The sequence below is a fragment of the Heptranchias perlo genome, chromosome 6 (assembly GCF_035084215.1).
Source record: "Heptranchias perlo isolate sHepPer1 chromosome 6, sHepPer1.hap1, whole genome shotgun sequence".
Taxonomy (NCBI): Eukaryota; Metazoa; Chordata; class Chondrichthyes; order Hexanchiformes; family Hexanchidae; genus Heptranchias; species Heptranchias perlo.
In genome coordinates, this window is record NC_090330.1 from 32,481,780 (window position 1) to 32,504,391 (window position 22,612).

At 41.5% G+C, this 22,612-nt stretch overlaps 1 protein-coding gene across 9 annotated transcripts in view; it reads right to left on the reverse strand.

Moving 5' to 3' along the window:
- The window catches only part of sgcg (sarcoglycan, gamma), a 600,494-nt gene that overhangs the window by 354,371 nt on the left and 223,511 nt on the right, over positions 1 to 22,612 (reverse strand). For 2 of the 9 annotated variants that reach the window (XM_067986063.1, XM_067986064.1), the window contains exon 1: positions 20,570 to 20,776. The exons of the other annotated variants lie outside the window; for them this stretch is intronic. The gene's annotated coding sequence lies outside the window, so the exon portion shown is untranslated. Of the gene's footprint in view, positions 1 to 20,569; positions 20,777 to 22,612 lie in introns of those variants that run through there. 9 annotated transcript variants of the gene reach the window in all.

A 22,612-nucleotide genomic window follows, 5' to 3' on the forward strand; every position in this document is an offset into this window, starting at 1 on the left:
CATCGGCAGATATCCAATATCACAACATGGTGACATTTTGGACTAAGACTTAAAACTTGGATTACAATAGTTCAAAATTACATAGCGAAGGAAATCATCAGCTTTGAGCCAAGTTATTTTTCCTCTTTTGAAAACATTTTGATTTGTTTTTAATCCATTTATTTTCCGAAACAGAGTGCTTATGGGGGTGGGGGGAGGATTACTATCCAGGAGAAATTGATTACAAGCACTTCCATCTCTACTGTAAAACCACAAAACCTGGACATAATTTGTTTCTGAAATTGAAATTGATAAGATAAATTGATATAAATTGCTGTTCTTGCACTTGAGAAGAGAAAATTTACCTGTAATTTAAGGGGACAATCAAATTATATTTTAAAATAAAAGAAGTCCAGTCCAAATGGTACCTGTCCAATGCTGAGTACCAATGAGGAAAGTGTTTTGTGGGGGAAAATAAAATTGTACATTGACAAGTTCTGTCAGTCCAAAAATACTGCTCTCGAATTGGGATAAATAAAAGCGGTCCAAGAAGAATTTAAGTAAAGCAAACAAAAAAATGTATTAAGATATTGGACCAAACTGTAAATATTGCATTGGACAGTAAAGTTCCTCCAGGGCTCATGAATGAGATGAAATGATAATATAATGGGATGTGTAAAATTGGATGAGAGGAAGTGATTGAGAATATAAGATAGAAACAGAGAAATTACATCACCAAATGGGAATTTCTCTAATGTCATCACCCTGGGTGATTATGGGTAAATAAATTATCTGGGAATGATTTACCAAAAAATATCAATCTGGTATAAATGTACGATAAATGCGAAAGCCAGGAAAGTGTAGTTGAGAATAGTAAATTGATAGCTTTCTCTTAGAGATATTTGTGTCCTTGCCTATACTGAACAATGAGAAAACTGCATTTGATAGCCTGACCACTTCCTGAAACATCAGGACCAAGCAGGGGGAGATAAGCAAAGACCTCCAGACACCCTCCAATCTTTTGATAAGATAACCTGAAAGCCCAAGAATAGCTACAGTGGACCACCATGTATGTTGCCATCAATTGGAAACAGAGACTAGGGTGAAGGACATGATTACAAAGACCTACGGCCTGGTGAGCTACTGGAACCAATCTTTAAACAGAGCAGTTGCTCTTACAGGATTGAATCTTACTGGACATATGACGTGTGCCATGGAAAACAGATTCATGAGGGAAAAGAAACTGGCCAGCAGAAAGTTAATTGATATGTTGCGTGTGAGGCAATTATTATGCGGAAATGTGTGATGAAGATGCACTGAAGAACGGGTCTCTGACATGCTCAGTTACTTGACAACAGCACAACATGAAATGGTTAATGTGGTTCAGGAGAGTGAGAAAATCTTTTAAACAAGGCACTGATACATGCTCTGTAAAGAAACCAACTAATTAATGAAACAATCATGAAACACTGGTACAAACCAGAGGGATTCCCAGATTTAAAGTAAAGAGGGACATAGTAATTTGGATTTCCAAAATTCAGGGTTAGTTTCCTTTCAGTTCACAATGAAATTGGGCTAAGGAGAAATAATATTTAGCAAAAATATCCACAAGATGGATATTAGTAAAAGGAGAGCTGGAGACTCTTTTAAGTCCATGATTTCTTGATTATATGATCCACTGTAGGTTTCTGTATTAACCAAATGAAACTTAGAAGCAGTATATATAGGTTTATGTGTGCTTATGTCAACTCAAGACGATCTTAGGCAAGACCAAAGAGATAGTTGAGGGATAAAGTGAACATTGAACCTGGGTGGAACCAAGAGCCAAGCATGGTCAATATCCCACCTCATGTAGCGCGCATAAAGCTCCCAAACATTTAGCAAGAAGGCAGTGTTAATAGGAGGTGGGCGAAGTCATGCCTCGGTGTGTGTATGAATGACAGTTTGTAAGTGACAGAGCATGCTGACACTTCAGAACTATAAACACCCAAAGGTTAAGAGATGGCCCATTTCTTGATGGATTAATAACCCATAGTTGCGACAGTAATGGGAGAAATACGATAACAATGCGTTGTCAGCTTTTTGATGGCTGTGTTTGTTTTTGAAACCCCAGCGCTTGCCATACTCCACTGGATACCCATGCCTCAGAGAACCAACTTCAAGATCCTCATCCTCACTTTAAAATCCCTCTGTGGCCTTGCCCCTCCCTACCTTCGTGACCGTCTGCAGCTAAATAGTCTCTGTGTGTACCCTCTGCTCCTTTGACACCAGCCTACTTCTTGTTCCCTGCTTCCTCCACTCCAGCATTGGCAGCTGTCACTGCCACTATCTCCCCACCCCCTGGAACTCCATCCTTTAGTATATTCACCTTGCCACCTCTCTCTTTGACTTCAAAAGCCACCTAAAGATCCTTTCCTTTGACTATCCTTTCATTCCCTATCACTCTGTCGCTTCTCCCTCCCATACTCAGCATACACTCAATATCTACAATTCTATAGAGCACTGAGATATCTGTATTATTAAAAAAAGTAGTTTTATATTTTAATTATTTTTATTATTCGGCACCATTTTTCAAAATTTTCTTTCTGTGCATCCAAGTCCTAATCTCCTTACAATCTGTGCTGTATCCAACTTTGATTTCTCCTCCCTTTCTCTATGAGCGATGCCACAGAGTTCAACTAGTAATACAATAAAGCGAATAACATGTGCCATAGTTTTTGTGACATTTCTCTAATGTCTAATTTATTCTAGTTTAGGAAAAATTATACTAGGCAAGTTTCTTTTGCCTCATTGGCTCATTCTTACCTGATCCTCCCTGATGCATCTCCTTCTTCCAGGGAAAACAGTCACCAAAAAACTTCTCAGGTTAAAGTTATTAAAAGCTAGACATTTGTATAACATTTAAAACATAACTTGCACTCCAAAAATGCTTATGTCTATGAGATGCAGCAGGGAGGATCAGGCTGGGAGTCAGTCACATGGTTAGAATGAGCCAATGAGGCACAAGATACCCGCCTAGAATAAACTTTCCGAGGCTAGAATAAATTAGACAATGATTAAGCGCTAGAGAAGTGCTTTCTTTCTTTATTTAACCTGATGCGTTAAATAAAAGTTGCCTCTCCTGCCTCCCTCATGTCCTGGTTCTTCACTTATCTGTCCCAAAATCTATTCCCAACCCACCTGCGTCCCAAGAAACAGCCCTGATGCTGCATTCCAGGTTGTAACTGGGAATTGGTTTTAAGTTCTTTCAAATGCTTACTGCCTTTTGCTCACTCCCACAGCTGCTTCTGGTAACTTTCTATTCCAATTGTTTACGGCAGCATGTGGCTGCTTCTTCCCACTCCAAAACCAATTAACTAGTGCAGACTTTTCTGGTCCTCTGTGACCCCCATTTTCCATTTATGTCGCACTACTGCCTCTCTCCTGACTCAGGCTCAGCTCAACACATCTCCTGCCTGCTCACTTGCCCTCCAAAATACACAAGGAAGAAAGAATTGCAAGGGAGATTTTCTATTCCAGCCAGGAAATTGCGCACACCCAGTCTGTGATTTTCTACTCCATGGGTTTTTCTAATCGAGGTCAGCACCCATGGCTGAAAAGGACAGCCCTGGTTTGCCAAATGTCACCCATTCATTCTGTCAGGACCTTCAAACAATGCAGGGCTGCTGCAGAATTAAAACAGCATGTCTACTGCAGGGATAACGGACATTCAAATGCAGGATCACATTTTGAGTGGTACCCCTCCCTGGTGATCTACGCATTCAGGTTGGCGTGTGAACCCTGTTGGTTACGTATGTCCCATCTATAATGCAATGGACTCTTGGGAAACCAGCCAGGCAGTAACAGTTCTGTGTCCTTTCCAGTTGGTTTCTCCTTTCTACTGGAGAAGTAATTAAGGTATTTCCCCTGGCAATCAGAGCATTAGTCACTTTCTTTGTACTGGAATGAACTGAAGCCTGGCTAATCTGGCAGATGTTCCCTGTGGTGGCCTGGAAGGATCCTGATGCGTAGAAACTTAACACAATTGTGACTATCACAGCTACAGGAATAGTCTTCCCAGTCCTTGAGGTTGTTAGCAGGTCAGCCCACAACAGGTGACATTGGTTGATCACTGCCTCTGCAGTGAAGACCAAATGGCAAATGCAGATCTCCTCTGGGTACAAGTGATGTGGTCTATAAGGACTAATGCATTACTGGACCTGAAGATACTGTCCTTTCATGAATTGGGCTTTCTCATCCAATTCATGCAGCACAATAGGGGCAGCCAAAGGGATTTGTATCTGCCCAACCTTGTTAGCTGCAACTTGTACTTAAGCAGTAATCGACATCAGGAAAGTGAGGCTTAGAAAACTGAAGGCTTCTGCAAAAGTATGCAAGATGTTCAATGCTCAAGTAGAGAAATATTCAATGCCAAAAAAACAAACTTTAATGTGCTTGAAACTGTAACCTTGCTTTAAGAATCATTCCAAAGTAGGCCAGGCAAACTTATCTGTCATGCATCTACACCTGCCACTAGTGAGGCTCTGCATTGCTGGCAAAGCCTCATAAAATCGACCTTAAAAGTGTTGCATCTAGTGCCCATAACATGTGGTGTCTGTCACAAAATATCCTAATTGGCTAAACTTTATAAAAATTACTAATTTTCTCACAAAGAGCACATCTCTCACAAATTCTTGTCAAATCCTTTCAGAGGCCATTTGCATGCCTCCTCCACTGCCGCAGCCCAGCACTTCCCCCCTTTCCCTTTGCAAAAGTAACTTCACATGGGATCTATTAATATATAATTAAAGTAATAAATAATACAGGTTATATCATTCTTTGCATTACTTTTCAACCCTATCTACAGTATATGGATGTAAAAGTCAGAGCACAGTTTACAATGTATACTTTAAATCAAAATACTATTTACAATATGTATCACTAACATGACACCACTTTTGTAATTACAGAACAGACTTGGGATTCTGATGCAAATATCTAATGCAAAATTAATGACAAACGTGCAGTAATACACATAGGAAAACTGGGTGCATACAGAATACCAAAGTTGTGCACAGCATGGAGACAGCAATTCACATGTGGAATTGGGTAGGCAGGCGTGAATTAATGGGTCAGCTCACTGTGGATATAGATTAAATCCCAAGGCTCCTCATTACATATCTGCTATTTAAAGACCGCAGAATGTTATCCAAAAATATTAAAGGCTTCATTTTCAAAAATTCAATAATACTGTTGCATTTTAGTGATACCTCCCATTATACTGTGTTCTGTTACCTATTTTTTTGATAATTGTTTTGTTTTTCCACTTTCCCTCATGTCCCTGGGCCATGCACATGTACTAGCTGACTTGATAGGTAGAAAAGCTGTCCCTGGCCTTCACCAAAGCTGTCCTTTGAGCTGGCCGTAATGTGGGGGAGTGGCTGCCCTGTGCTTGAGATGGCAGGAACACTGGCAATTCTTCTTTCTCCAACCTAGGGGTCCTTTCGTTAAATGTGATGTCCTTGCCACTATCTCGGCTGAGGTCAGCTAATGCAGTGTGGATCAGGTAGGCCCTTCGGATCTGTATGACTCAGAGACTGAAACTTTACCTTTGCACTGCTGGGGAATAAAGTTTTGTATTTTCAACAGACATCTGATGCGAATCAGATTTCTGCATCCCTGCAGAATTATGCCATTCACAACATATGCAACAAAATTAATTCGGAAAAGCATAACATCGACATCACAGTTTTCCTTGTGCAGGCATGTCTGGGTCTGTTGTAGACTAATTGATAGAGATTGATTGCTACGATTAGTCAACAACTCCATTATCGTTGTATCATGTGACTATCAGGATGGTAGAAGGCAAACTAGATGGACCTTGGTCTTTTTTTGTCTAGCAATTCCTATGTTCCTATGACAATATGCCAGAATTCATGGAAAACTATGCACAGGATTTGGGAAGTTACAATTTAGTAACATCAACAGTAAACATTGTAAAAACATCTCCTCAATCGTCCCCACAACTGCATGAATGTACACCCACACAAGCAAGGAAAGCATAGAGTCCCTCAGACTCAATACATTTTCAAAAAGTACAAGCATGAAGGAAGCAAAGCATCCAGAGCGAGAACGGCTAGGTAACAACTAAACAAGCAAAGGAGGGTGAAAGGATTCATCTGGAAGAGGCAGGAAGATTTGGAGAAATGGATAATTGCACGTGATAATCTCTACTGAGACGTCAGAGTTCCAAGATTTCAAATCAGTAGAAAAATTGCATATTGCAAATATTCCTACAGTGATCAAAATGTTCAGATTTGCCTTGGGTTCTTACTTTAATTAAGACATTATTACCTCACTTCTAATTGATCATCAGCACTCTTCAAATCTGCACTATGAACTACAGCAGTGAACAATTCTTTGTTAGAGAGGCAGCGCTGTGTTAGATTGAGGAATCAGACATATGAGAGAAAGAGAAAGAGAGAAGGAAGGGAGTCCAGGCCAAGGTAGGCAAGGAAGGAGGTGTGAGAGGATTCATCTGGGAGGGGCAGGAAGATTTGGAGAAAGAGACAACTTGTAAAAAGAAAAAAAAATTGATTTGCTGTTTTTCGTCTTTGCTAATTTTCTGATCTCCCTTCCTCTCCTGAAGACGTTAGCTACTTGTTGGGATCTGGTTCTACAGATACCAGATGCCCTTCAATACCGCGTCCAAGTGCTCATCATTCATGTGAGTCTCAATAGTGAATACAGTTGAGTTATTTTATTGTGGGGGGATTACAGCTGAGCCCATTCCTGTCCTCACCCAGTGTCCACATATGCTCACATACAGAAAGAGTCATTTGATAGCAATCAGAAGCAAGAATCTTGGGCTGATTTTCCCCTCCCAAGAAAGCTGAGACCAGTTGTAACCGGAACGCCACTGCACCCCCCACCCCCCCCCCCACAACGCCTCTGCTCCCTCAGCTGAGATCAACTAACACAGCATGCAGACTGAGGATCTAACTTGAGATAATTCTGATCTGTACGGGTCAACTAATCACTGAGCAATGGGCTAGCCTCATTCTGAGAGAACCACTGTCCTGATCATGCTCTCTCTCCTGCCAGGTACCTAAATAATCACTGTGTAAACTCATTGAATCATCAGGTGAGCAAAAATGTTTCTAATTACTTCCCCTGATGCCTCCGCAGTTTTATCCAGTGCAACCTGGGCTGATTGCAATACATCTTCACTGGTGTAAGAACATAACTGATGTTACACTTATTTCTGAGGCCGTAAAAGGAAACCCATAAATTTAAACAATTTAAAATGTTGTTAATATATAAAACAAAGCTACACATCAGGAAGGTATATTAAAACACTACAGATAGCTAGTGTACTATTTTTTTTACTGAAGCCACGGCCTCAATAATAACAAATGCATGGTGAAAAAGGAGGGGTTCCATTTCATGGGACACAGGCACCAGAACTGGGACAGGGAGGAGCTGTACCTCTGGAATGGGCTCTACCTGAACCGGAATGGGACCAGTGTCCTAGCGGAAAGGATAAATAAGGCGGTGCATGAGGATATAAACTAGCAAGGTCGGGGGAGGGATCTGGTTGCAATAACAAAAGCTTAAAGATAAAAGAAACAAGAGATCAGTATAAAGATCAGACCAGAGTAAGGAATAAAGATGACATAAACGGTCAAGGAACAAATACAGTTATAAAACAGAAGTATAAAAGGACTGTTAAAAATAAAGTAAAAGGAATAACAACTAAAAATGAATTAAACTGCCTGTACAGCAATGTACACTGCGTCCAAAATAAAATGGGGGAACTGAAGGCAGTAATCCATAGCGAGGAACCAGATGTAGTAGGATTAAACTGAAACATGGCTGTATAAAGAACAGGACTGGCAACCAAATAATATAATCAGAAAGGGTCGGGAGAGAAGGGGGGGTGAAGCAGCTGTACTAATTAGAGATAACATAATGGCAGTAGAAAGAAGGGACATCACTAACAGAAGGATAGAAACAGAATCCATATGGATTGAAATAAAAGATAAGAAGGGATCGATCACACCAACAGGGACATACTACAGACCACCTAATAGTGGAAAGGAGGTGAAGGAAGAAATCTGTAAAAAATATGTGAAATGAGTAAAAGACATAGAATAATAATCATGGGAGATTTTAACTATCCCCAAATAAACTGGCAAGAAGAGAGAGCTAAAGGGGTATAGGGAATGGAGTTTTTACAATGTGTGCAGGACTCCTTTCTTACCCAGTATGTAAAAAGCCCAACAAGAGAGGAAGCACTGCTAGATCTAGTAATGGGAAATGAAGCAGAACAGATAAGAGAAGTAAGCGTAGGGGAACATCTAAGCAATAGCGATCATAACATAATAAGGTTTACGATAAAGATTGAGAAGGACATAAGTAGGGCAAAGACCAAAGTAATAAATTGGAAAAAGCTGATTTTCAGGGGACGAGAATGGAACTAGGAAAAATAAACTAGAAAAATTTACCGATAAACAAAGAAATGCAACAGCATTGGGAAACATTTAAAACAGTGATCAATAGAGTCCAGGAGAAATATATTCCAGTAAAAAGCAAGAACAAACTAGCCAGTAGTGATACACCATGAATGAAGAAGTAAGGACAACATTGAAACTAAAGAAAAAGGCATTGACTAAGTAAACAGACAACTATTATCATTACATGATAGTAACATTATTCAGATGTACATATCTTTAAAATGACCCTCTGAGAATTTAATAATAAAACTGTTAATTAAATATACTGAATAAAGCTGCATTTATTTTTAAAAATTCTAACAAATTCTAACATCATCACATATGTTATTCAGCTATGAAAATCACCATGTCATTTGTCAGTCATGGAAATTTACACCCAAAATGTTGACTTTTGGCCTCTCCACAGATACTGCCGAGGCTGCTGAGTAATTCCAGTGTTTTCGGTTTTTGTTTCAGATTTGCAACATCGGCAGTATTTTGCTTTTTGTTAGTACAAACATATTGTGATTGACCATTTTGGGGCTGTTCCCACTATTGAACTTATGTTTAATGACGTAGATGTCACGAAAACTGTCCCCAGTTGCGATTTTGATTGCTGGGTGTCTAAATCTAGAAAAAATGCCATAAGAAGACTTCATTTCATGAAAGATCAAATTATAATCCTACATACTAATGTAAATTATAATAATGAAGAATAAAATGCTTTGAGTTCCAAAGTATGAAAAGAGCAAAACAAGGGACTAAAGCTTAAAAACAGACTAAACCAAAACTCATCTAACTGAGGAATAGGCACCATCTAGTCAGGTAACAAGTGTACAAGTTGAGACCAGGAGAATTCTCAAAATCATAAGACGTAAGGATAAAAGGGTCAACCAAGAGCCAAACTGAACACCCACCAAGAATGTGGAAGAAAGAGCCATGGAAAATATGATTTTATGATTCACAGTGCCGGCAGGGAACCTTGTCCATCAGGAACTTAATTCTGTAAAATCGTCCTTCATAATCCAACATGAAGAAAACACAAGCCCAAACAACCTATGGAACTAGAGAAGCTAACCTTTAAAGGATTTTTAAAAATTACTTTTCACCATTCTTGTAGTCAACTCCAGATAAATACAAATCTGATTCAAACACAAATCTGAATTTCAAAGTATTCCCGTTAAAAGGGATTAATTTACTGCTGTCACGCTCATACAGAATTTTGATGTTGGTATAAATTGTTCTGGATTATACAGGTTTGTAATGCTCACCAGACCAAATTCACCTGCTAAAAATTTACCTTGAAGTAGCACAAAACATTTAGGAAATCTAGTCGCTCCTAGAATCATTGAATCATAGAATGACTACAGCACAGATGGAGGCCATTCAGCCCATCGAGCTCGTGCCAGCTCTTTGTAAGTGCTATCCAGTTAGTACCATTTCCCCACTCTTTCCCCATAGCCCTGGAAATTTTTTCCCTTCAAGTATTTATCCTGTTCCTTTTTGAAAGCCACAATTGAATCTGCTTCCACCACCCTTTCAGACAGCGCATTCCAGATCATAACTACAAGCTGCATAAAAAAGTTTTTCCTCATGTCGCCTTTGGTTCTTTTGCCAATCACCTTAAATCTGTGTCCTCTGGTTCTCGACCCTTCCGCCAATGGGAACAGTTTCTCTTTATTTACTTTATCAAAGCCCTTCATGATATTGAAAACTTCTATCAAATCTCCTCTTAACCTTCTCTGCTCTAAGGAGAACAACCCTAGCTTCTCTAGTCTATCCACATAACTGAAGTCCCTCATCACTGGGAACATTCTAGTAAATCTTTTCTGCATACTATCTAAGGCCTTCACATCCTTCCTTAAGTGCAGTGCCAGCTGTGGATGAACCAGTGTTTTATGAAGGTTCAACATAACTTCCTTGCTTTTGTACTCTCTGCCTCTATTTATAAAGCCCAGGATCTCATATGCTTTTTTAACCGCTTTCTCAACCAGTCCTGCCACCTTCAAAGGTTTGTGCACATATACCCCCAGGTCTCTCTGTTCCTGCATCCCCTTTAGAATTGTACCATTTAGTTTATATTGCCTCTCCTCATTCTTCCTGCCAAAATGTATCACTTTGCACTTCTCTGCGTTAAATTTCATCTGCTATGTGTCTGCCCATTCCACCAGCCTGGCTATGTCCTCTTGAAGTCTTTTATTATCCTCTTCACTTTTTCTACATTTCCAAGTTTTGTGTCATTTGCAAATTTTGAAATTGTGCCCTGTACACCCAAATCCAAGTCATTAATATATATCAAAAAAAGTAGTGGTCCTAGTACCGGCCCCTGGGGAACACTACTGTATGCCTTCCTCCAGTCCAAAAAACAACCGTTCACCACTACTCTCTGTTTCCTGTCACTTAGCCATTTCGTAACCATGCTGCCACTGCCCCTTTTATTCTATGGGCTTCAATTTTGCTGACAAGCTTAATATGTGGCAGTTTATCAAACGCCTTTTGGAAGTCCATAAACACATCAACCGGATTGCCCTCATCAACACTCTCTTACCTCATCAAAAAACTCAATCAAGTTAGTTAAACAAGATTTGCCTTTAACAAATCTATTCTGGCTTTTCCTTATTAATCCACACTTGTCCAAGTGACTACTAATTTTGTCCCGGTTTATCGTTTCTAAAAGCTTACCCACCACTGAGGTTAAACTGACTGGCCTGTAGTTGCCGGGTTTATCCTAATACCCCTTTGTGAACGAGGGTGTAACATTTGCAATTCTCCAGTCCTCTGGCACCATCCCCATACCTAAGGAGGATTGGAAGATTATGGGCCAGCACCTCTGCAATTTCCACCCTTACTTCCCTCAGCAACCTAGGATGCATCGCATCCAGACTGGGTGACTTATCTACTTTAAGTACAGCCAGCCTTTCTAGTACCTCCTCTTTATCAATTTTTAGCCCATCCAGTATCTCAACTACCTCCTCTTCTGCTGTGACTTTGGCAGCATCTGCTTCCTAGGTAAACACAGATGCAAAGTACTCATTTAGTACCTCAGCCATGCCCTCTGCCTCCATGCGTAGATCTCCTTTTGGTCCCAAATTGGCCCCATCTCTCCTCTTACTATCTGTTTACTATTTTGTATGCCTATAGAAGACTTTTGGATTCCCTTTTATGTTAGCCGCCAGTCTATTCTCATACTCTCTCTTTGCCCCTCATTTCCTTCTTCACTTCCCCTCTGTACTTTTTATATTCAGCCTGGTTCTCACTTGTATCATCAACCCGACATCTGTCATACGCCCCCTTTTTCTGCTTCATCTTACTCTCTATCTCTTTCATCATCTAGGGAGCGCTGGCTTTGGTTGTCTTTCCCTCTTGTGGGAATGTACCTAGACTGTACCCGAACCATCTCCTCTTTAAAGGGCGGCCATTGTTCAATTACAGTTTTGTCTGCCAATCTTTGATTCCAATTTACCCGGGCCAGATCCGTTCTCAACCCATTGAAATTGGCCCTCCTCCAATTAAGTATTTTTACTCTAGATTGCCCCTTGTCCTTTTCAATAACTAATCTAAACTTTATGATATTATGATCACTGTTCCCTAAATGTTCCCCACTGACACTTGCTCCACTTGACCCACTTCATTCTCCAGAACTAGATCCAGCAATTCCTCCTTCCTCATTGGGCCTGGAAACATACTGATCAATAAAGTTCTCCTGAACACACTTCAGAAATTCCTCCCCCTCTTTGCCCTTTACACTATTACTATCCCAGTCTATATTAGGATATTTGAAGTCCCCCATTATCACTACTCTAAAGTTCTTGCACATCTCTGTAATTTTCCTGCAAATTTGCTCCTCTATATCCTTCCCACTGATTGGTGGCCGATAGAATACACCCAGTAGTGTAATGGCGCCTCTATTGTTTCTTAACTCTAACCAAATAGATTCTGTCCTTGACCCTGCAAGGACATCCTTTTTCACCAGCACTGCAGTATTCTCCTTAATTAATACTGCCACCACCCCCCCCCCCCCCGCAACTCCTTTTTCTCCTTCCCTATCTTTCCTGAAGACCTTGTATCCAGTAATATTTAGTACCCAATCCTGCCCTTTTTTGATCCAGGTCGCCGTAATCGCCACTACATCATATTCCCACGTGGCTGTTTGCGCCTGCATCTCACCAATCTTGTTTACCATGCTTCATGCGTTTACACACATGCACTCACAACCTATCTTAGACCTTCTTGTATTCTCACTTAGTCCGATCACACCTAATACTGTACTATTTCTTACTCTAGTGCTATCTGTCTCTCCCCATCCTTTGTGCACTTTGTTTATCCTTTCTAATACTACATCCTGGTGTCCAGTCCCCTGCCAAATTAGCTTAAAACCTCTCCTCGCAACACTAGTGAACCTCCCCACGAGGACATTGGTCCCAGCTCTGCTGAGGTGCAATCCATTCGTCTTGAACAGGTCCCTCCTGCCCCAGAATTGGTCCCAATGCTGCAAGAATCTGAAGCCCTCCCAACTGTACATGTCTCTAGCCACACATTAATCTGCCTTATCTTCTTATTTCTGTACTCACTAGCGCATGGCACTGAGAGTAATCCAGAGATTACTACCTTTGCGATCCCACTTTTTAACTTCCTCCCTAGCTTCTGAAACTCTGACCGCATGACCTCATCCCTTTGCTTTCCTATGTCATTGGTACCCGCATGGACCATGACTTCTGGCTGTTCCTCTACCCTAACAGAATGTTCTACACCCTCTCAGTGATGTCCTTTACCCTGGCAACAGGGAAGCAACACATCATGTGGAACAAATGTCTTGTAAAATGGTTTTTCTTTTCGATATATTTGCTCAATGAATAGATTGATCACGTTAATAGGGGTATACTACAGACCACCTAATAGTGGAAAGGGGGTGGAGGAAAACATTTGTTAGCAAATATGTGAAATGAGTAAAGGACATAGAATAATAATCATGGGAGATTTTAACTATCCCCAAATAAACTGGCAAGAAGAGATAGGTAAAGGGGTACAGGGAATGGAGTTTTTACAATGTGAACGGGACTCCTTTCTTGCATAGTATTTAAAAAGCCCAGCAAAAGAGGAAGCACTGCTGGATCTAGTAAAGGGAAATGAACCTGAACAGATAAGAAAAGTAAGTGTAGGGGAACATCTAGGCAATAGTGATCACAACATAATAAGGTTTAAGATAAAGATTGAGAAGGGCATAAGTAAGACAAAGACCAAAGTAATAAATTGGAAAAAACTAATTTTCATGGGCCGAGGATGGTAATAGGGAAAATAAACTAGAAAAATTTACTGATAAAGAAAGAAATACAACATTATTGGGAAACATTTAAAACGGTGATCGACAGAGTCCAGGAGAAATATATCCCACTAAAAAGCAAGAACTAAGTAGCCAGTAATGGTACATCACGGATGAATAATGAAATAAGAGCAAAATTAAAACTAATGAAAAAGGCATACACTAAATACATGGACAATAAAGGAGAGGATGACATAAGGGAATGTGAAAATGTTAGGAAAGATGTTAAAAAAAAACAATTAGGAAAGCAAAGAAAAACTACGAATTTAAATTATCAAGGAATATAAAAAGAAATAGTATAGTGTTCTACAGACACATAAATAACAAAAGAAAAATCAGGATAGGGATAGGGCCACTAAGGGATACCCACAATAAACTCACAGGTAATGACAGTGAAATGGCATAAATATTAAATAATTACTTTTCCTCAGTAATTCCTCAGAGACTAACATTGTGGGCATGACATTAGAAGAAGAGATCAAAAAAGATATAAAGACATTTAGGATAGAAAGGGGGAAGATAATTGATAAACTAATCAAACTTGGAGAGGATAAGACCCCTGGTCCAGATGGACTGCATCCATGCATATTAAAAGAAATTAGGGATGAGGTAGCGGAGCCGCTATTACATATATATAAAAATTCATTAGAAAAGGGGATAGTGCTAGAGGACTGGCGGACAGCTAATGTTATTCTTATATTTAAAAAGGGATATAGAACCAGTCCAGAGAGTTAGAGACCAATTAGATTAACGTCGGTGGTAGGAAAGAGTGGAATCCTTACTCAAAGATGTAAAAGAAAAACATCTACAAACCGAAAATAATGAATAGTCAGCATTCATTTCAAAAGGAAAGTTCATGTTTGACCAACCTTATTGAATTCTTTGAAGAAGTAACAGAAAGGGTAGACAAGGGTAATGTAGTAGATGTAATATATTTGGATTTTCAAAAGGCCTTTGATAAGGTACCGCATAATAGACTCATGACTAAGGTCAGAGCATATGGAGTCAGGGGACAAGTAGCAGAATGGATAGCAAGCTGGCCCCAAAACAGAAAACAGAGAGCAGGGGATAAAGGTAGTTACTCAGACTGGCAAAAGGTGGGAAGTGGTGTTCCACAAGGATCGGTGCTGTTGTTCACCATTTACATGAACGATTTGGACTTGGGAATCAGAAGTACAATTACAAAATTTGTGGACGACACCAAATTGGGGGGGTATAGTTAATACTGAGGAGGACTGCGACAAAATACAGGAAGACATTAATAAACTTGCAGAATGGGTGTGCAATTGGCAAATGAATTTCAATATAGATAAGTGTGAGATATTACATTTGGTAGGAAGAATAAGGGGGCCACATACTGCTTGGATAATAAGAGTCTAAATGGGGTAGAGGAGCAGAGGGATCTGGGGGTACAGATACACAAATCACTAAAAGTAGCGATGCAGGTTAATAAGGCTAGAAAGAAAGCAAACCAAGCACTAGAGTTAATTTCTACAGGGATAGAATTGAAAAGCAGTGAAGTTACGTTAAACTTGTATTGAACCTTGTTTAGACCACACTTGGAGTACTGTGAACAGTTCTGGTCTCCATATTATAAAAAGGATATCGAGGCACAGGAGAAGGTGCAAAAAAGATTTACCAGGATGATACCAGAACTGAGAGGTTATAGCCATCAGGAAAGATTGAGCAGGCTGGGACTTTTTTCTCTAGAAAAGAGAAGACTGAGGGGTGACCTGATAGAGGTCTTTAAGATTATAAAAGGGTTTGATAGGTTAGACGTAGCTAAGATGTTTCCACTTCTGGGGGAGACCAGAACTAGGGGCCATAAATATAAGATAGTCACTAATAAATCCAATGAAGAATTCAGAAGTAACTTCTTTACCCAGAGAGTGGTTAGAATGTGGAACTTGCTACCACAAGGAGTAATTGAGGTGACTAGCATAGACACACTTAAGGGGAAGCTAAATAAACATGAGGGAGAAAGGAATAAAAGGATATGCTGGTGGGGTTAGATGAAGTAGGGAGGGAGGAGGCTCGTGTGGAGCATAAACACCGGCATGGACCTGTTGGGCTGAATGGCCTGTTTCTGTGCTGTATATTCGATTTAATTCTATGAAATTCTATGTAAACCCCCTAACCCCATGATGGGCAGGAGGGGATCAAGGAGGAGGTGTTAAAAATTAAAAATCGGGGAACGTGTTCCCAACCCGTCGCATACACACCTGCCGCCATTTTTACGATGGTGGGTTGCAAGGTGTGTATGTCCCCCATCTTGGAGAGGCGGGACAACCTCATTATCATATTTAAATGAGGCTCCCACTGTGTAGTTGGGAGCCTGATTTAAATTTAACAGCCGACAGCTGTGTTTCCCAGAGTTCGGGAAATGGAGGTGAGAGCTTCAGCAGGTTAGTGTTTTTTTTAGAGAACTCCTTGTGCGCCAGGAGGAGCAGGAGTGCTTCCCTCGGCCCCTCAAGGAAGCCTGCGGCCTCCCTTCTGCCGATCGCGGGTTGTCCTCGTTGCCGCAATCGGCGAGCACCCCCCCCCCCCCACCAAGCTCCAATCTCGACCCACCTGCCGGGCTCTGCCTCCCCCCCACCAACATGCAATCCCATGCCTCGATCTCTCCTGATTGCGGGGACCGCACCCTGCCGCTGGTTTTCCCGCCCGGCAGCCAGCTAGCCTGTCAATGTGGCTGGCTGCCGAGCAGGCAACGGAAGAAGAAAATGTTCATGAGATCCTGCCTTTAATATCTGTTGGACGTCCGCATCCCCGGGCTTTCCAGGTTTTAGATGTGCTACCGCACTCCCCAGCACCCTCCCACCACCCCGTAAATATCGGGGTCTATGTCACTCGGACACATTTCTATTTTCCTCCATTTATACTGAGTAACTTTTCCATCTATTTACATTTTCATATTTCATTCTGTGTCATTTGTCACTTATCATTTGCTATTCTTGAAGGTTACTTGTACCATTTACTTGATAGTTAAATGTAAGCAAGGTACATGTCTTCTTGTACCAGCCAAGGATAATCGTAAAGTCATAATTATCTCAACAGCAGGCATTCTTGAGAGTTTGCCAAACTTGTCTAACTACCATAAACAACAACCTTTCTAATGGTCCTGCTCACAGAACAGATGAGGAGAAAAATATAAAAGCAACAGATTAAGAGTGATTGTAAAACCATTTTGAAATACTAAAAAAGCTGTTTTCCAAAAGTACAAGGTGACATTATTCTACTTTCTTACATTACACTCAGCCTAAATTACTATCAGCTACTTGGCTATTGCATCTGGGCTGCAGATTTACTGCCACCTTTGTATCGTTATGAAACAGTTTCAGTGCATCAGTATGAAAGTGGCAGCATAACTCTGAAGTTAAGTCCTGATCTGATCCCTGAGCACATCCCTGAAGCAAAAGGTGACAACCCACTTCTCATCTGTAGTCTCAGACTGCTCGTGCTTTTCATTGGGTGGAAGATAATTCCAGCCTGATTTGGAGTTACAGGACCTCCTTCAATCTTTATAAGCCTATTTTTCAATGTTTTTAATGTTAGGAGGAAGCAGCAGTCCCTGCCTGCCCTTCATAATGTTAACAATTAGCTGCCTGGGGAGCAGAGATCTGTGCAGGTGTATAAACATGCATGAGCAGAATGCATTGCTATTTAGCTCAGTGCATGATGCAGTCAACAGTATAACTTGGGCCTGCTGGCTGTAAAATGCACTGTACAATATCAGTTTCTGCCTAGTATCTGTGGTATAACTACAGTTAAAGATTCAGAGCAGGCAAAATATTGCTGGAACTATGGCGCCTACACTGATTAAAAATTCATAGCAAATGTTATTTTACTTTTGGTATCCCATATATAACTTGCTGTATGAAGAAACAGAGCAAAAGAATCAAAAGAAAGAGTGGAACCCTCTTATACTTATATAAAAATATCAAATTATATGTTATAGGTAGCAAATTATTTGGAGATTTCACAGTAGGAATACAAAAAATACTGAAACCTTCACTTCTATTGTAAAGTGATTACGTTTTGTACGTTCTCTTTCAATATTGGTGCACAGTTTCTTTTGAAATGCTGATGAACATCTTAGTTGCATTATGTAACTTAGAACATAGATGGTGCGATATAATATATAGTGTAACTATAATTCATGGGTTGTATATGCCTCTGCTCCACCCACCTGTTACATCTTGTGCTCCAGGAAGGTCAAATTGGCAGAATTATTACTCTATTTTTATTCAATAACTTATGTTCACACCTTTGGAGATTATTTTTTTGTCATATTATTTTAATTTTGAGTGGGATGGCATGCCTTTAATTGGGTGAGCTCATCCAGCCTGCAAGATGTTCTGGGGTCAGGTATAGTGTTAGATATGATAATGAGCTGATTGTGTCTGTCACAGATTGGGTTTAGGCTCAGCCTGCAGCAGAGTGGGAACATGCAGCTGTGGTGTCTTCAGCACACACAAATGAGAAAGATGGCCCTTGAGGAATAGCAGGAGGGCTCGTCTGCGAATGTAATTATTTTTATAAAATGCAGAGAGTTGTGTTTAAAAGCTCTTAATAAAACATTCTGTTCCCCTTTTTTTGAGAATATTATCTTCTCCTATTGCCTCAGATTTGTCCCTTCTGCAAAGCATCAATTGCCAAACGAGGGGACGGACAGGTCGCCTCTTCTAAGTCATTTGGTTGTATTGTTCTATAACCCGTTGCTAAGAGATGAGTGGGAGCATCATGGGAGAAGATTTCCGCTGTTCATTCATTGTAGCACAATCAGAAACGTGTTCTTTCTGCTCAACATTTATGATTTCACTACAAATAAAGGAAATTCTCTCCAGAGTTCAACTTGCTCTCTGATTTTTACCCATTTATTTGGGGGCAGGCCTCACCTCTGCTTGCCACCACCCGCAGGGGATGCCAGATGGGCTTAAGAATTCCATTGTGTGGAGAACTGTGAATGTGAATTCACATCAGTGGTCCAGTATGCTCAAATAGCAAGACATGAATTTCACCATCAAGCTGTGAGGAGTTCTGGTTTTAATTAGTGCACCAACCTGTCACATTGCAGAATCGTATTATTTGGGTTCCAGATTTCAGCCAAGCCACCCGTGGAGATGCTGAGTGCGGGATGCTGTTACAATTCCATCTTATTTCCAATGCTCTACTCATGTTCAATATAAATGTTAGCTTCACAGGCAAGCCAGCACCCACTATGAACAAAAACTTATGCTGAAGTATATGGGGTAGTGAGCCACATGGTGGACAAAGGTACCCTTGTACTGTTGGGTTATACACTAGAAAAATTACAGGATGCCAACACTTGCTCCTGATTTCTCGAAAAGATGGGAAAACACCATACAGAGAGACTATGTAGCTCAGGCTAAAGCTGCTAATTTGAGTTTATTGTAAGATAGCAGGGTTGATTTTAAGTCCTGGGCAGGAATGCAGCCTAGCAAGTGGCTGGCCTGTCCGGGAGCAGCAGGGGGAGGCCCAGCCAATTTTAACAGCCGGGCCTGATTAGCATGCCGCTGGCCAACTTCTTAACCAAATTGCCCTGAAGGTCGGTGGGAAGTGGCTTCACAACCGTTAAAATTGGGCAGCAGGAGGCCTCTGCTAGGGACCAGAATGAGTGATCCCTTGCACTAAGGTGGCACTTCAAAAGGAGATCCAACAGGGATCGCAGTTGAGGGATGGGGGGAAGGCCGGGGCATGGGAGGCCCAGAGTCTTCTTGCTCCCCCTGGCCCACAAGGAAACTTTAAAGAAATAAACCAACTTACCTTTCTGGGCCTCTTCTGGCCCTGGATTACTTTGTGACAGCTTTGGCCTGGTTGGGAAGCTACCACTGTTTAGGCCTCAATTGAAGTTGGCCATTTCACGGTTGGAAACTAGTGGATAAGTCCGTACCTCTATTTTAACTGCACTCTCTCCACCCACGCCACCCTCCCACCCCGACCATTTTCTGCTGGGCTGGGTTAAAATTGCCCCCATCATTTTTTACAGAAGCAAGAATAAATCCTCTGATAATTTTACGTGAAATACATTTGGCCTTCATGGAGCTTCATCTGGCCACAGTAAGAACAAGACCAGATTCCCAGGTAGCAATAGGGGGTAGAAGTTTGACAGGGCCTATTATTGGGTGTAGGTAGCGTGATCCGCGCCTAATGGCCCCTGTGCAGGCAAGACGAGAACTTCATCCAGCCTCAGTAATCATCGTCAATCTGAGTTGAAATCCAGGCCTTGTATGTCGATTCAATGCAATTTTCACTTCCAACCAGCATATACAACCAACCTCTCTTAAAAGGAGGATGTCTCTTCAAAACTCTTAAAGGTAGCCGGTACCTGATATTTGCTAAAAATAATTGTGCTGTCTGCGCAGAGTCTGAATGGAGATCAGACATCGCACATGTAAAACACATATGCAGATCCAGTTCCAAAGTTTACACACTGATGGGTTATATTAAAACATTGAATAAAGGTTGCGCACTACTAAATCCCACATCCTCCAATCTGCATGCCAGACCTCACCAATCTGCCGATCTGAGTTGGTACCAGGCCTGCGAGAGTGCATGCATCAAGGTTCTCTGTTGATGCACTACAGGCCTTGGTGCAAGAGGTGGACAGAAGGAGGGACATCCTATTTACACAGGTGCCCTGGGTTTCCTCATCTGCCACATCTTTCTGCACTCTGGTACTTTTCTTTAAACTGCTGCTTGTTTCTGGTAATTTACTTCGATTTACAATTTAAACAGCCTGCTTGGTCTGCAGATGATATTTAAAACACCTTACCTGCCACCAATAGTTAGAATTGAGGCTTTTCCCCAATTATCGTACTCATGCCCAGTGTAAACGTTAACTTCCACGAGCAAGCCCGTGCCACCTATGAACCAAAGCTTGATCTTTCTTAACTCTTTTCTAAATATATATTTTTTAAAATTGGAACAGGACAGATCCAGGATCAGTCACAGTGCTTCCCTAGGGTGGGGGAGAGAAAGCTGCAGGGTTAGTCAACCTGTGCGGTCTGCTCACGCAGAGTTTGGGAGCAGGTCAGGCAAGAAATAATAGGTGAGAAATTAACTGCTGGCAATATTAACAGATGAATGCTTAAAGTAAATGAGTTCATGAAGTAATGTCCGCATTAAGTAGTGGACATTGAAATGACATATGAACTCATTAAGTATTCGTCCACTAATATTGCTGACAATAATTTTTAGTTTAATGTGTTTTGTAGAAGGGCTCAATAAAACAGGGGGGAAATAAACATTTGTTTTTCAAATGTAAGTTAAGTTTCTAATTTGCTGGTGGTAATCATAATGCCAACCATGATCAAATGCTGCCTCGGGCAGTCTGCTCATATAAAGAGCTCCTGGGATTATGGAAATAGAGCCCTTTCAGTTTGTTTTTGCAGAATCAGGCTCCCCCCCCACCCCCCGATATTTATGGGGAGGCGGGGTGGGTGCGGGGGAGCATGGTAGCAAGGAGGAAACATGTCGAAGCCTGGGGCGCGGAGGTCCTGCCGAGTTTAACGACAGGACCTCATTATAATTTTTTGGCTGGCTGCCAGACAGGAAAACCAGCGGCAGGTGACCACAGCCAGGGACCCTTGAGGACGGTCACAGGCAATCAGGAGAGGGGGTGGGCTTTAAATCGCCGGAACGGGGCCGGCAATCGCGCGTTTAGAACACAGGAGGGGAGCTGACAATCGTGGGTTTAGATCGCGGGAGGAGGGCCGGCAATCGAGGGCTTCAGATCGCAGGAGTGGGGAGATAGGGAGGCCATCGGGGGTGGAGGTGAGGGGATGGCCGATCATGGCAGGGGCTAGAGAGAGATTGCAATCGGCAGAAGGGATGCTGTAGGTTTGCTTGAAGGGCCGGGGGGAGCACTCCTGCTCCTCCTGTCCCACAAGGAGTGCTATAAAAAGCACTAACCTGCTGGGGCTGGTAGCTCTTGCCTCACTTTCACTGCTGGGTTTCCCGAGACCTGGTAAACCCGGTCGTCAGCAGTTACATTTAAATCAGGCTCCCAATTGCACTGTGGGAACCTGATTTAAATATGATAATGAAGTGTCCCAATTACACTGTGGGAGCCAATTTAAATATGATAATGAAGTGTCCCACCTCTCCAAGACCAGACACTCACACACCTCGCAACCCACCGTTGTAAAAACAGCAACATGTCGGGTTGGAGGACGCAGTCCCAGTTTTTTAGGGTTTAACCCCCCCCCCCCCCCCCAACTCCAACTCCTCCCGCCCGTCGTGCGGAGGTTAATATCGAGGCCAGGATGTCCAATCTCAAACAAACTATAATGTTTGTCTGATAGTCCAGATTTCTAAATGGTACAAACTTGCAACTGATTGACAAGACAGACAAAATGAGGAGACTAAATAAACAAATGAAATCATCCTGATGTGATCAATATTCTGGCTGGTCACGATTTGATTATAATAATATCTTCTCGTGACTTGATCTGTGTTGAGTTGTGTGGGCTATGGTTACCTATACTTTGTTTCCTCTGTGAACTATTGCTTCTTCTACCTCAGTAAATTTCCTCATATCTTAAGCAGGTGAGAATGCCAACTTTCTCCTGTACAGAATACGGGCTCGACATTGAACTGGATGTTACGAAGCAGTAATTATGCACTTAGGTGAACTTACATTGTAAGTCAGGACAATGTTTGAAATCAGAGGAGCTGAAAACTCAGCTTCTCCTGTAACCTTAGAGTAGCCCCTTTAACCTTTTTTTTTATTCGTTCATGGGATGTGGGCATCGCTGGCGAGGCCGGCATTTATTGCCCATCCCTAATTGCCCTTGAGAAGGTGGTGGTGAGCTGC